Genomic DNA, 14,056 nt, shown 5'->3' on the forward strand with positions numbered 1-14,056 from the left:
TTTTCTTTCTTTTAATATTCAGCAAATATAAAAAAGCGTTTTTTTTTTAAAGGGAAGAAAGGTAAGAGTTAGAAGAAAGTCATTCAGTGTTGACATCAGAGTATTCGCTAATTTTGTTCCTTATACAAGAAGCATAAGAGTTTTATAACTAATGAAAATTGATATGAAATCTTCTGAATCTGAGTAGTGAAGTCTAGTACACAAGAGTAGTTTGAAAAGAGAATGGGATGGTACTTCTGTTTTAACTCATAACTGGGTTGATTAACATAGATGATTAGTTATGAGGTCAATGATTTAGATTCAAGCCCTTGAAGCCTATTATTTTCATAGAGCAAATTTATCCGTCACTTTAACGGACCAGCTTTATCTCCAACTTATCTCACCAGTGACTGACGTATTTTTGAGTAACGGTGGGTCGGTAGCATTATCTTTAAAGCAAAGATCAAATATGTCAGAGAAAGCGGTAGGGCACTAACACGTATTTTTCTTATAATACCTAACACATGTATGAATGCTTTATCCATTTCGAAACACTTTGACATCCTCGGTCTAATTAGAGCGTGTGAACAAGCTCTCCTCAGGGAAAGTATTTCTATAAGGAATACTTAAACTTTCATGAGAAGAATGTATGGAAAATCACCTCGTAGTCCTTTCTCATTTCCAAATCCGTGGTTTCCTCTTACACCTGGTTTTGCTTTATTTTTCCACCTAGGGCAGAGCTTCAAAGGTTGATCTCTTCTTTTTATTCTCAGTTTTAGCCAAAGCCACTTAAAAAAAAAAAAAAAAACGAAAAAACAAATACATCCCAGACCAGTAATTACTTGTGCATGGCAAGTATAAGAGTAGTGGTTATAAAATGGCTTTGTCTGAAGGGGGTGGTTTGGGAAAGGTCCCCATAATAAAAGAATTAACACATGTGATTTCTTCTTGGAAATGGAGATTTAGGATCCAGCAAAATGATTTCTGAAGATCTGTCCTTTGTGAAATCTCTTTTTTCCCCATTCTTTTCTTTTCGGTCCCACGGTGTTCTGGCTCTCATCCTGCCTGTGAGTTGATGCAGGAGCCTCCAAACTGGCCTTATCTCCTGCTAGGCATTCTTGCTCCTTCCCTTGCATCTTAAACACTATCACCAGATGACTCTTTTCAAAATATCTCTTTCATCAAGACCCTAATTATGACCCACTAAACAACTTTCCCTGGACCTCCACTTTAAGAAGAATGAAGTCTGATTTCCTAAATCCCTGAATTCTGACTCCATTGACCCTCCACAGTCTGCTCCGAAATTATTTGCACCTTATCTGTCACTGACCGCCAACACTATTCTTCCATTTCTTCTAGGCCTGGCTAGCTTACTCTGTTCTGGGCTTCTTCATGAGTCGTTCCCCTTGTATGGAGCAATTTTATACCATCTGGAACTGATACCTTCCACATGGTATGTGTCTTATCCCCACCTACCCCCAAACTTCGTGAAGATGATGATCGTCCACATCTTTTTCAATTTATTTTTTTATATCTCCGAGAACGTGCACCACGGTGCTTTGTACCTTAGCTTTCCTGCCGTGTCCTTAATTTAGGCCCTCCCTATCCCTTGCTTGGGTTGTGGGAGTGACTGTCTCGACCATCCTTGCCTGCCACAGTACTGCCTCTTCTCCCAACCTAAGCTCTTCTCGTGATTTCTTGCAAGGTTCTTAAAACACACATCTGATCATGTTACTCTCTTCCTTAAAACCTGCCTATGGCTCCCCATGGCTGTTGGGGTAAAATGCAAAACCTTTAGCATGAAATGTGAGGCTGCCCCCGCTTTAGTGCCAGCTGAGATCTCCAGCCTGGGTGTCTCCCTTGGCCTGGGCCCCCACCCGCTCCGACCTTCTGCCCGGAAGGCCGTCTGCTCCCTCTCCTTATCCATATGTGGCTCAGCAGCTTCCTTTCTCTTCCTGGTCCTTGCTCTTCTGTCTCCAACCTGGCCGTCTGATTCTACAGCTGCCTTGTAAGTTTTCTTCCTCCTAGATTGAACTGTATGAAGATTCAGGCTCTGTATTTTTCTCTGTAGCCCCAGGGCCTAGCACGGAGCTAAAATTTATAAACAAGTGAATTGGCTTCTTGCGCCAACAGGTCTTCCCATGGCTTCTCACTCTGCCCAAGGCTGCCGGCTCTGAGATGGCTTACTCGGGACGGCCCCTGATCAACACACTCATATTGATACTTTCAGGAGAGAATCTCACTAGCATAGTGTGAATTTCATCTTATAATGGAGATTATTAAAGGGAGTTTTAATCTTTCTAGATTTATTTTAATCAAACATCTCTTTTAAGACCTATGTAGATATCATATCTTTTTTTTTTCCCCCCCCTTAAAACCCCCAGATCTTTCTTCCTCCATTCCATTCTCTAGCATAAGACTTACTAAGTACCTGTTCGGTAAATGACTGAATTCTTTTAAGGGTGTCATTTTTTCCATTTGCTTAAGTTTTTTTTTTCTTTCTTTTTCAGAAGAGTCTGCCTTCCTATCCACCTCTAAGTGTAGGCAAATACAGTTTTCCTAGGAAAAGGGCCACAATGGGATAGAGAACTAATCTATCCTTTTAACACAGAATTGCCAAAGCCTAGAATACTGCTTGGCGTATAGCGAAAACTCAGTGATTGTCTGCTGAGTAAATGAATGAGGCAATAACATTTGAACTGTTGACTAATTTTGCATATTCTTTCTCTTGAAACCCCTCTTTGCAAGGGGGTTAGTTTTTAAAATTGCTGTGAATATGTCATGTGTTTTGCGGTGCTTGATAAACACTCTTTTTTCACTTTCTCCGAGTTTTACTTAAATATTCAGTGGGTTCTGCAATCAAAAGATGGCAGTGGTATTCTCTCGGTAAAGCAGGACCATTTGCTTTCTAATGTGGCATCTGAGAATTTCATTTTCTTAGAAATACTAGGACCCACCCCTGTTTTGAAATGTCACAGCTGGGGAATTCTTTTTCTCAGGTATGTAAGTACCTGAGGAAGCTAGAGCTTGCATTAGTCTGCTCGAGTTGCCACAATACCTTAGGCAGTGTGACTTAAATGACAGCAATTTATTACTTCCCAGTTCTAGAGTCTGCAAGTCCTAGATCAAGTCCAAAGGGCTGGTTTCTGGGGAGAGCCCTCTCCCTGCTTGCGACGGCCGCTTCCTTGCTGTGACCTCACGTGGCCTTTCCTTGGTGTGCGTGCGTGAGAGACAGATCTCTGGAGCGTCTTCCTCTTGCAAGGACACCCGTGAAATAGGATCAGGGTCCCACCCTGATGACTTCATTTAACCTTAATTGTTTTCCTAAAGATGCCACCTCAAAATACAGTCACGTGGAGGTGAGGGCTTCAAAATAGGAATTGTGGGGGGGGGGACACAGTTCAGTTCGTAACAGGGCTAAGTGAGGGATGACCTACGTACGTCACGGTAATTCGGAGACAAGTAACATAATTTTGTAACCGTAAGCGACTGTCATCAGCCAGTTTCTCGGGAAAAGGTAGATGATACCACCTGTTGCCATATCCCAGGAAAATGTACACATTCAGTTTTTAATTTTTTCTTATTTTCAAACTGAACCATCTTAAGCCAAAAACCAAAATTCCTTCTCCATCCCATTCCCAGTTCTTGATTCACCTCTTTTAATTTGAGATGTTGAGACATAGTCATTTATAGAAAGAAAGATAACTTGTAGTAGTAGTAGTTATGTTTTTCGTTTTCCAGGTTTGAGTTGAGTTATGTAGATCACTCACAGGTCCTGGGCGGGCAGGTTGGCAGGGGCGGATGTGAAGGAAATGGAGGGCGGAGTTGTGACAATAGAGAAGAAATATTCCTATGGCACAGGGAATGTCTAATAAAGACTAGCTCTTAAAAAGTCTCAATTTCCAGTGCATTATACTGATTTTGAACTTAAAAAGTATCTGAATTTTCTTCCAGATTATGTTATACCTTTCGGGACATTCGTACAGCGAGCACATACTGAAGCCAGACATCTTGTTTGTGGAGTCCCCAGATGTGACCGTCGTTAATAATTACGCCACACCATTACAATTTCTGTGGATTTTCGGAGGTAGGTTTAAAAATCTGTCATTTTTCCAGTTAATGAGTATAATAGTCAAATGTCCTTTTAACTTATTAGGAGGTCATGAATCATAGGAGACATACAGAGATTTAATTAAAACCCATTGGTAACCCAAGCCAAGTTATACAGTTGGAGAAAATTGCATGATTGAAAGTCAGAAGCAAGAAATTCTTAAAAAGTATATGCGGACATGTTGCCTAGTTTGTATTTCATTTTCCTAGAAGGATGGCGTCATGAATATTGCTTTTAGTTTTTGCTTTGCTTTCCACTGTAGCTGTCTTTTCTTTCCCTGTCGTCAGAGCTCATTTGTAGCTTTTTTCCCCACTCTGTGCAGAATTATACGCAATGCTGCTTATAAAAGCATAGCTCTAAATTTATGTTTGAAGGACGTATTGATTTTATAAAGTACCTGTAGACTTGCTTCCCAGGACAGGAAGCAAGAAGTTGTGATCTTTTTTTTTTGTTGGTTTGTTCATTTTTCTGATTGATTTTTCCTTTTGTGGTTATTATTAACTGTAACAGAATCAACCTTTAACTCGTTTGAATTAAGCTTTTGTATCATTGCATTCTGAAAATTACACGTGTCCGAATTTGCCTGTGTCCAGCAAACTGTGACAGTGTAGATTTAGAAAAAAAAATGAAAGAAAAACTTAAAAAAAATCTTTTGGTCCTTTGTAGCACTTGTTTCTTTTGATAGAATTGATTTCCCCAAAATGAAGCGATCTGAATATTTACTTTCATTGTGTAATTAGTATGAGGCCTGTGAGGGTAAGCAGCATTTCGGGTTCATGTTCGAATCCTCCAGGACTCGGTGCTTTGACTGTAAAGGATAAGGTAGAAGTAGATGTAGCCTTCACGGTTACCTTACACAGGTGTGTGTGTTTGTTCATTAAAAGTTTGCGATGGACATCACGTTGCATCGGACCCTGTGGATTGCAGAAAAAACAGGGAACCACTTTTTGCATGTGTTTATGCTCAGGCTAGCACACATGAAGTGGCCAGGAAAGGCTTTTATGGAAGAGAACCCCAGGGCAATGTTAAGGTGTCTGTGGGGAGGAAGATGGCGTTGAAATGAGCAAAGGAAGGGAGGAGGGAACCTGATAAGGTTGAGAATGCCCCTCAGATACTTGTTAGAGTCCAGAGAGAGACGTCATTACTGAAATGTAGATCGAGGCGAGATTGTTGAGAGTCCTATTGTATTTTCTAATGTGTATATTTTTGGTATCTATAAATCCAAAAAAAAATTATCTACAGGAAACCACTTTTGAAAACAATGAACGACTTAACAAACATTTTAAAGTGTTAATTATAGGCCTGGTACTTTGCTGGAGGGGTGCTGTGGGATATAATGAGGAATGAAATAGATATGACCCCTGACCTCAGAGAGCTTGCTGTTGACCCTCCACCAGGCGAGCAGGTCACTGCTGCACAGCGTTACCTGCTTGACAGAGGGGAACTCTGTGTTATTATCAGAGGCGCAACTAACCAGGATCGGAAGGTGGAGGAATCGAACCCTTGCCATTGCTATTTAAAAACAGTTTTTGAAGAATTTTACTGAACCATTTTCTTGAGTAGTGATTCATGCTGTTCTTTTGTATAACCAGTGCTATCGATTTTGTTTTTAAGTTCGCCTGTCTCTGTATGTACTCTCTACCTGCTAGTATATGGGTTTCCAGAAAATATCCAAATTAATCAAATGGAATTAACATGGAAAAACATGTTCATTAATGGAAGAGTATCGATCATCAGATTTATTAGTTTCAGGATGGTTAAAAAGATCAGTATGAATATCTGCATACATGTAGTAATTCACACATATGTTCTGCCTTTTGGTTTTCGGTGTTTAAGACGTCGAAAGGGTTTGAAAATAAAATTATGGCCATTTTCTTCATCTCTTTCTTCAACCTCTGTAGTGATGCTTTGGAACTAAAATGTTTTCGTAACACAGTCCAGAGTACTGGGAAAATATTTTGTCTTTCAAAAAACCATACGTGTATCTGCAGGAGCCACCTCTGCGCGTGCGATGTGTATGTTTTGCACACACACGCAGTGTGGGGATGTTTGGAGTGGAGAGCTTCTGAAAGGAGATGGTAAACATTACTTAGTGCGGCTCGGTTTCCGCCTTGGGTGTTCTTGGCGCAGTCTGGGCTGACAACGAACCTCTGGGACGCCCTCTCAGTGTTGTGGGGTCTTTTCCTGCCAAATATTGTTCTCTTGCAAGATTAAATAGCTGAATCAGTGTGGCCCAAATCTTGATCCTGCTGAGAATATTAAGACTCCTGCAGGTTGTAATACAGATTAGCTGGTGAGAGCGCTGTTGGAAAAATAAAGTGAGTTTCTCTAAATGAATTTAACAACTGCTGTGAACCTTTTTGTGTCCTCCGGCATGAGTGAGTGTGCGGGCAGTTAACCATTTACTTCCCTCATTTTCTCCAAAACGTTTTCCAGCTCACCTCCGGGCATCTATTGTGCACATTTTCATAACTTCATTTCACATTTATGTTTTGCCAGGTAACGCATTTGGCCTGTTAAATTACTAAGTACTGGGAAGGTTAGGTCATTATTTATTTTATTTAAGGAGAAAAACCTTTTTTTGTGTATTAATGATATTAATGTCACCTACATTATGAAATAAACAACATCACTGGGTTATTTAGAGTAAACTGATTAGCGTATTGCATTCTGATCATAGGCTTTATGTTATCGGTTAAAAAAACTGAAACACTTAGCAAGAGGCAGAACAAATGACTTGAATTATTTACATTGCTTCCAGCCTCTATTCTATTACTATTTCTGCTATTAAGGTTAGATTTAAACCTTTGAATATTCTAAATTCTACGAAGATTATGGTACTTCCCCTTAAATGAAATAAATTTAAAAATCAACAACAATGTGGCTAAACTCTAATGCATAAAACACACAGATAACCTGAAAATAGTGAGTAGTTTGTTAGATTGTTCTGGTTGCTGGCTTCTGGGTAAGTTCCTCGAACTCTTTTTTTCTATTTTAGGGCCCTTTACCTGGCCTCTGTCTGAAGCACGTACTCAGTCTGCTTAGGAGAGAGCGCTCCTATCCATACGCTTCCTACGTTATTACCCTCTGTCTCCTGACACTGCGTATATGTGTGTGTTTGTGAGTGTGTGTGTGTGTGTGTGTGTGTGAGATTTCCCAGTGCAAACGTCTATGCCCGTGACTCGTAAATGGCAAAGCACAACACAGCTACTCAATACTATAGAACTGATCAATGCGGTGTTTTCTTTTTCAGAAGGCTCTTTCAGTTATCATTGTGGTTATTAAAATACCATGAAAAGAGAAATCATTAAATTATCGTTTTTTAACTTGTTGCCATAAGTCCTACCAACAAGTAGGGGGTAAAAAATGTCCCGCGAGAAGGCATAAGAGGGGAGCAGTATTGGCTTGTCAGCCTTTAGCCTGTCTTCATAAAATAGCCTGTGTCTTGCAATCATCCCGTACGAGGGTGATCTCACGTCTATTTTCTGAATACTGTGGAAGTTAGCTTGTAGCACTATGACACTGTCAGTCAAAGAATTGGGGGAGAGAACTGAGGTCTTTTGTCCTCTGATCTGGCTTGCCTTTCTTTTTGGAGGCGCGACTCTTGGAATCACATTGGTGGGCATCATTGAAATTTGAAGTCATCGCTCAGAAATAGACTCTCAAGGTGCATTCAGAAAGGTCTCCTAAGTACTAAACTGTAAATCTTCTAAAATATTATCAATGGCTCATAGAAATGCATCAGTTCAAGTGGACAAAATGCTCACGCATTATCCTTAGTAAATGCCATGGGATTTCCACACCTGGGGTCCCTGAGTTCAGTCTCCCAATATTAAGACTGTAATTTAAATTATGAAATATATAAACAGTCTATTGGACCTTATGTGCAGTTTAAAAAATAGTAACAAGATTTTGCACCCATGTACTTACCACTGAGCTTAAGAAATAGAGTATTTTGGCCATCTTTGAAGGTCCTTGTGTGTATAACTCGTCCCCCTGACTAGGCACTGTCAACACAAGGGCCACAGCATCTTGAAAACGCAGATTTTCATAGTGAAGTGACAATATAAAAATCCGATTTCTATATATGGACACAATGTACGGGCTTTGGAGAAAACTTCGTTGGCTTCTTGCACCGTTAAAGCACACGGTCTGTAGGACTCACCCTCATTCAGCCTTTCAGGACTCTAGCGTTAGCGTATCAGGCCCTGTCACTGTGCACCTCTGTCTGTACTGAGGTGACGCCTGGCCCCGAACAGAGGATGCAGATGGGAACAGACATCCAGGAAGGCCACACTCGGCGCAGGGGGCAGTCTTTCACCTTTGTTATTCATCTGTCTTTCTCAGCAGTCTCTAGAAATTGTCGTTATTCTCACGTCACAGGTGAAACAAGCTCAGTGAGGATAAGGGACTTGCCTAAACGCACACGCCAGCGAAGAACAGAGGTGGACTTTGAGTCCAGGGTTTTCATTGTTTTCTGACCTTTAACATACAGGATTTTCCCTCTACACCAAAATCTGGGGCTCATATTTTCTTTTTCTTCTTTTTTTAAAATTGTTATTTATGCCTACAGCACCTGGTCTTCCTAGGTAGTCTCCCATCCAAGAACTAACCAGGTCCAACCCTGCTTAGTTTCCGAGATCAGACATAGGGCTTGTTCAGGGTGGCATGGCTGTAGACCATGGACTGTGGCTCCACTGGGGCATGAACCCAGGACCTTCTGTGTGTAAAGCAGACGTGCTAACCGCTACACTATGGAACCACGTCCTGAGGTCATATGTCTTATATGTTATATCTAGACCCCTTGTGTCATAGAGGAAATATCACAGATATGAGCTTCTTTTTGTTGGTGCAGAAGTTAATTTATCCTTAACTTGGCATTTTGGAGGTCACGTGGTGATCTTAGGACCAAATTTAGAAGTTTCAAATTTCTTAACAGAAATCTAAGTACACCTCTCTCTCTCAGCCCAGGACACACAGCCCAGCCTGATAGGTGTGCTCGGAGAGAGACGAGGTTTGGGTAGGACAGACCCAGGCACCTAGCCCTAGCTGTGGTTTGGTGATGGTCACTGATGGCTTACAGAAGAGGACGACATGAGATGAGTTTCTCATAGACACACACACACACACACACACACACACACGGAATCCAGAATGAAATTGCATGGTGTGCTTGAGGAACTGCAAATACTAATTTTACCCTGAGGATTTGGAGTGGTAACTAAAAGAGCTTTTTTAGTAAGGGAAGGACACTAGAGTGTAGGGTTATTGCTTGCGTAAATGTTGGGAGTGGTTTATCTTGTCCCCTTGTGAACTCCACGTGTATATGGGTTGCATTTCACCACGGGCTCTTGAGGCCCCTTATTTCTGGCTGTTGGGCCTGGGGTGATTAGAGCACCTGTATCTGTAGGGGTCTGCTTTTAGAGAACAAAAGGGAAAGAATCATGAGTCTTGCATCTCTGTATTTTTCGCTATGCCAATTAGGAAAAAAGAACTTACGTGGTTTTATCGCATGGATTTCGAATCGAATGACAAGCACTGAGCACAGGTGTCTGTATAGTATGTAAATAGGGCAGTGGTGTGTTCACGCCCCGACTGTGACACAAGCCGGGATGGCTGGTCGCAAACACAATGTCCGGCTGGCAGGTCTGAGAGTGCAAACTTGCATAAATACGTGCGCCTTCAGCATCGCATAAGCTCCACACAAACACAGAGAGAAGAATCTCGGCTAACTGAACTGTCTGTGGGGGGGCATGTGCTGGTGGACTTTTTGTTATGTTGTAATAAAGGTTAAGCTCAAACCTTTTTTCTCCCTTATGGACAACATTTCCGGAAGTTAGATGACAAACCAGAGCACCGCCAACCTGCACTCAGAAACTTGACTGTGTCTTGCCCATTAAACAGGCCAGAGATCGTGGACGTTGCTCAACACAGACCACTGTAGCGCGAGGTGATCACTGTACAGTGACGGTCCCAGAGATGACCCGGGGTCCCGGTCATCCTTAGGATACTCTCTGGAATGATTCATTTTTGGCAGCTGCTGAGGGTGCCTTTTAGAACTCATTCACCTTTGACTCCTTAAGTTAGAATGCGAAGGAGCACAATCCCAGCAGTCGAATAGTGTTGAATGACTTAGTTCTGTGTGTGTAAGGAATTGAGGACTTGATCCTAGTTAAAAGCAAAGGAAGTTAGTTTTGAATTGTAGCAAGACATGAGGGTAAGAAACAAGAAATAACTTCCTGCCATATGTGGATTATATGATAAGTCTTAAGGCTCTTTCAACTCTTAGAGTGACCTATTTCAGCAGAGAATTATATCATATCATTATGTTTCTTTTCTCCTACTTCTCAAGAATGATACTCTTTGAAACTTGTTTTAAGTTGAGAGGATCAATGAAAGCATGATGGAAAAGCCCTTTGCGCTATGCAGAAGAAAGGCACCGTTAAATAAAAATATGAACTTGAGCCCTCTCTCTGGGGATAGGTTCAGGAGGAGATGATCGACTTTTCTTTTCGGCCTTTTATAATTTTATTAAAACGTAGTTGGGAAACACCAGGCAAGTAACGTGGTTTGGCAGGGAGTCAGGGAGATATGTGGGCACGAGGTAGAGGAGGAGAAAGCTGGGCTGCCCTGTACTTGGCAGATGCCCTTTAAATCCCTCTAGATCAGACGTCGGAAGCCAAGCAGTGGTAATTCTTCCAGAGGGTTCCAAAATATTCTGTTTTGAAGTGGAGACTGATACCTGGCAAAAAACTATATATATATATATATATATATATATATATATATATATATATATTTTTTTTTTTTTTTGAAAGGTCTAGTTTTCTTCTTCCCTATGGTCTTGTTCTTTTAAAGAGTGTGTGAGATTGATCAGATGTTTATGAACCTGAGAAAGAGTCGACCTAACCTTATTCATAAGGTGAGAGGACGTTCAACAATGTTGGATCGTAAGATCGTTTCGAAGGACACACTGGGCAGTGATTGGAACAGGCAGAAATGGAACCATCATGAAGAGCCATCCTAAGGAAAATTAAAACACACAAAACACTGCATTATTTATTTGGATTTAGTGGGAATGTGCCAAGGGAGAGGCAGCTGGCTTTCTGTTTTTTGGTGTGTTTGTAGACTAGAGAAGAAGCTGTCGGTGAGCTTTAATCTCTCACTTAATTCACGCTCGTAAACCAGATCTAACTGTAAAGTGAAGTGAGAAACAGATATAGTTAATTACGTGATTCAGGACAGAAAAGACATGGGCCAGAGCAACGAGGAGACCTGAGCTTGGATCCTGCCTACTCCAGTTTCATGAAGACTGCCCCCCGTTTCCCAGGTTCTTTCCTCAGCAGACGTTTGGGCCTTAAGAGTTGATTTCAGAGACACGCAAGACCTTGGTTCAAATGGCAGCATCTCCTTTTATTACCTCCGTTACTCTAGGAAATGGAGTAATAAATGATGTCTGTTTCATTTGCTTTGGGGCCCCTAAGTTTACACATCTGAAAAATGGAAATAATAAAAAAAAATACTTGCAGGATTATTATGTGGATGAAATATTAGCTGTTCTATAATGTAATTAAAACACTTGGTGTGGCGCTCAATAACTGAGTTTTCTTATTATGGGATAAACTGGAAATTGAGACAAGGTCTTGGCACGAAGATGTTTGAACCAGTCATTTCGTTTGTGTTTGTAAGAAATAGCAGCATTTCCAACCTTCAAGTTTATTACCGTTTATAACAGTTTGTTTAATTTATTTAGATTCCCTCAAAAATAACATTTTTTGATTACTGTCCCTCATAGTTTTGTATAACACGTCTTCATCAAACAAAAAATTTTCTTGGGAGCCTATCTCTATTATAATAGTTTCACATGAGAATAGAAGTGGGTCCTTTTAATGAGAATAAACATACTGACTTAAAGATTCTCACGTATTCAAGGTGAAGAAAATTATTCTCATTAATACAGCTTGGTACAACATACGTTATTATAAGTTTACGAATGAGTCGTTTCCCAGTTGAGGCTCAGGACCCTAAGGATTACGGACAGATCCCTAATGGTGTTTTGCTTCCTCACGAACGTTGTTATAAATGTCGGGGGCTTTTAAATGCCACCTTATAAACAGGATGGAGGAGAAGGATGGAGGATGGAGGAGAGCCTCTATGTCTGTTGGAAGTCTGTACTTTAATTTACAAGGGTAGAAACTAACTTTTAAATTCTACTCCTGCTTCATTAAAAGGCACAGATTCCAGAGTCAGCCTTTGATCCGAAGGAGATCTGTTAGTGTCCGTGGCAATTTCCGGGTGACGTAGATAGTTTAAGGCATGTCACCAGGTGGGCCGACTCACCTGGTGTGTCCCCAGTCCTGTTATCTGTGTTCTTCCGTTCAGTGCTCAACGACTTTGCTAAAGAGATGCCGATAGTCATCTACAGCATCTGTTGCTATTAGTATAGCTTGTAGGCTCACAGTAGCCATTTGTCATAGTTAGCACAGTCTTGGTGGGCTCAAATTTCTGTTATTTTTCATCTAGAAATGAATTTATTTTGTGATCTTTGTTATAGATACCCGTGTGTGTATAACACAAAATCCTCATCTGAGAGGAGGTTCCTCAGGGTGACTTTTACAGTGCTCACCCACAGTGTCGAAGGACTGATTTAATTTTCCTTCTCCCCAGCCAGCTGGACTGTGGGTCCTTGCTCTCAGAAAATGTGGCCAGTCACATTTCCAACCTTAGCACCAGACATGATGCCTGGCATGAATTAGCGTCCAATAAATGTTTTAATAAATGAATAAAATTGTGTGGCACTTTGCTTCACTGCTGCACAGCATGTAAATTTATTTCCAGATTCATTTTCACTGGCCCATCTTGCCACACGCCTAGATCCCCTCTCCTCCTGTTTGAATCCTAGCAGAGATAGATTGCAATGCCTTAAAGATTATTCTGTTAAGGAAAGATTTAGTATGTTGTATGCGCTATGGCTGTTACTTAAATGAGTCAGAATAGGTTAACTGGAGATAAACTATCCTCAGGTCTGAGCACAATAAAGGTTTATTTTTTTCTCACATCACAGCCAGTGCAGGTTGGAAGCAGAGATGGGGGTTTAGAGGCTCTGGTCCATGCAGTCATTCAGCGATCCAGGCCTATCTGTTGTCGTCCCCTGGGTGTCAGAATTCTCCACTGGATGAGCTACATCTGGCCTGCGGTGAAGCAGAGAGAGGAACCATGATGGGTCATGAGAGTTTCTAGGGCCTAGGTCTGCAAGTTGTGTATATCACATCTGTTCGTATCCCACAGGCCAGAATTTAGTTCAGTGGTGTGCCAAGGAGGACGACGAAAAGTAGGTATTGGTGGCCAGGGTCAGTCTCTGTCATATACCCTTTGATCAAAAGTTTGTTCTTCTGAGTCAGGCAGAAACAGTTCCAAACGCTTGGTGTGTCCTTTCAGCCTCTAAAATGCTTGCCATGTTCTCATACAAGCTGAATTTGAGTTTCAGGGAGAAGTAGGCACTTTCTATAGTTGGAAGCCATACTTCGGGTTGAGAACTCCATTTCCGTCTCCTTTGTTTTGACTGTGGACCTGTCTCTTCAGTCTAGTGCAGCCACAGATGAGACTAATGCGCGATCTCAAGTGGGCAGTGAGACTTTGCAAGAACTTGATAAATAAGGTACAAAAAGTTCAAGTGTAAAATGCAGACTTTATTTTTTTTTTTCAAAGTTAATCAAAAAATATTTTTCAGTTTATCTGTACTGTCATGAAAAGTATAAAAATAAAGAAAGTGAAACTTATAGCGTACCCAGCTGGCTATATACTGAACTGAGAAGCTACAGATGGTCACGAGGAAATTATTTTCTAAACACTGTCTCCCTGAGATAAGACTTTAGCCTGTCCTCTTTTGAAAACCGGAGCTGGGTAGAAGACAGGCACCAACTGCCAATTGCCAGTTGTCTTGTGTTTTTACTAAACTGTGAGGCT

The 14,056-nt window shown here is 41.1% G+C and overlaps 1 protein-coding gene and 1 pseudogene across 1 annotated transcript in view; one reads left to right on the forward strand and one right to left on the reverse strand.

Moving 5' to 3' along the window:
• LOC118600331 (LIM zinc-binding domain-containing Nebulette-like) overlaps positions 1-14,056 on the forward strand; it is a 207,628-nt gene that overhangs the window by 166,347 nt on the left and 27,225 nt on the right. The window contains exon 6 of the mRNA XM_036228148.1: positions 3,934-4,066. The gene's annotated coding sequence lies outside the window, so the exon portion shown is untranslated. The remainder of the gene's footprint in view (positions 1-3,933; positions 4,067-14,056) is intronic.
• On the reverse strand, positions 8,655-8,770 carry LOC118609275 (annotated as a pseudogene).

This window comes from Rousettus aegyptiacus, unplaced genomic scaffold (genome assembly GCF_014176215.1).
Source record: "Rousettus aegyptiacus isolate mRouAeg1 unplaced genomic scaffold, mRouAeg1.p scaffold_m13_p_10, whole genome shotgun sequence".
Lineage (NCBI taxonomy): Eukaryota > Metazoa > Chordata > Mammalia > Chiroptera > Pteropodidae > Rousettus > Rousettus aegyptiacus.